The 1,729-nt window shown below is 41.6% G+C and overlaps 1 non-coding gene across 1 annotated transcript; it reads left to right on the top strand.

Annotated features, from left to right (window-relative positions):
- The first annotated feature begins 1,622 nt into the window (after positions 1-1,622).
- LOC121231185 (small nucleolar RNA R71) lies at positions 1,623-1,729 on the top strand. The gene has a single exon (XR_005929252.1). It is a non-coding gene; the product is annotated as a small nucleolar RNA R71 (small nucleolar RNA).

Consider the following 1,729-nt stretch of genomic DNA (forward strand, 5'->3'; position numbering starts at 1 on the left):
GACTGTGTCTAGCTTCGTTCGTTTCTCCCACGCCCGTGTGTGAACACCCCACGCCCGTGTTAATTTGACAGGTTCGACCACGGGTGTTAGACACGAGCGTGTCGTACGGCCGTGTTAGTTTCTCAGTTTCAACCACGGGTCTTCCACACGGGCATGTTGCACGCTTGTGTTGTTTTGGCAGGGTCGACCACAACCATGTCGTACGACCGTGGCGTTTTATTTTAGCCCTTTTATGGGGAAATCCTTGCCCTATTTTCACATGGCCATAAGCACGCCCGTTTTCTTGGCCGTATTCGAGAGCTCCGTTAGTAAGTTAGATGTTGAAGACTAAATTTTTAAAGAATTTAATATAGTTAGTGCTTGGGTTGCCTCCCGAGAAGTGCTTATTTATAGTCTAAGCTTGACTTACCTTTCCGTTGAATAATCATGGTGGTTTGAGGAGTTTATAATCCTCATTCCTGTCATCAATCTCATCAAAATAAGGTTTTAAATGGGTGTTGTTTACCTTAAAAGTGCCGAGCTTGGGGTGCCTTACCTCAACCATACCGAATGGAAAGATACTAAGTACCGTAAGAGGGATTTCTTCATTCGGTGTAGGAGTGACAATGTGGGGATCTGTGGCATCTAATAAGACTCTATTTCCAATCTTAAGTTGATTTGAAACGGTAAGTTAATATGTAATTTTTTTAAGAGTTTAAGGAATTTACCAAATTTTTTATCTGAGCGGCCTTTCCTTATTGCGTTGGGGTATGGCACATGAGGTTTATATTCAACATTCACTATTTTGTTTTTATTGTTATCTACCTCACCTTGACCTTTGCTTACCACAGTTTCTTGCCTCGGTTCTAGTTCAGGCTCAACAACTCCTTCTTCATATTGAATATTAATTGCGTTGAGCTGTTCCCTTAGGTTGGGTTCAGTATTACTTGGCAAGCTACCTTGTGGTCGTTCAAAAATTAGTTTGGAAAGCTGGCTTATCTGAATTTCGAGCCTTTGGATCGACACTTGTTAATTTTTAAGTTCTATCTCGGTGTTTCAGAAATAAGTTTCTGACACCGAAATAAAATTTGAGAGCATCTCTTCAAGGTTCGGCATCTTTTCCTGTTGGTAGGGTGGTTGTTGGTAGCCTGGAGGTGATTGTGGTGTTTGATTTCCTTGACCACTCCACGAGAAATTGGGTGGTTTTTCCAACCTGCATTGTAAGTGTTACTATATGGATTGTTTTGAGGTCGAGGATTATTACCCATGTAGTTTAACTGCTCGTTATCCATGTTGTGGCCATAAGGTTGGTATTCCGAATGGCTTGTTCCACCTCCACTTGCTTCGCACTGCATTACTGGTGAACCTGTGAAGAACTAAGAAAACTATCAATCTTTTTATTTAAGAGTTCTACATGATTAGAGAGCATGGTGACCGAATCGACGTTATAAACGTCGGCTATTTTCATTGGCTTTGTCCTAATGACTTGCCATTGATAGCTATTTAGTGACATCTCCTCTATAAACTCATAGGCATCTTCAGGTGTTTTATTATTGATGGTTCTGCCAGCAGCTGCGTCAACCATTTGTCGAGTCGAAGGATTCAGGCCATTGTGGAACGTTTGAACCTGTAGCCAAAGTGGTAACCCATGGCGAGGGCACCTTATCAAAAGGTCCTTGTATCTCTCCCATGCATTGTAGAGTGTTTCTAAATCCATCTGCACAAAAGAAGAGATATCGTTACGTAATTT

Source organism: Gossypium hirsutum, chromosome A06 (genome assembly GCF_007990345.1).
Source record: "Gossypium hirsutum isolate 1008001.06 chromosome A06, Gossypium_hirsutum_v2.1, whole genome shotgun sequence".
Taxonomy (NCBI): Eukaryota; Viridiplantae; Streptophyta; class Magnoliopsida; order Malvales; family Malvaceae; genus Gossypium; species Gossypium hirsutum.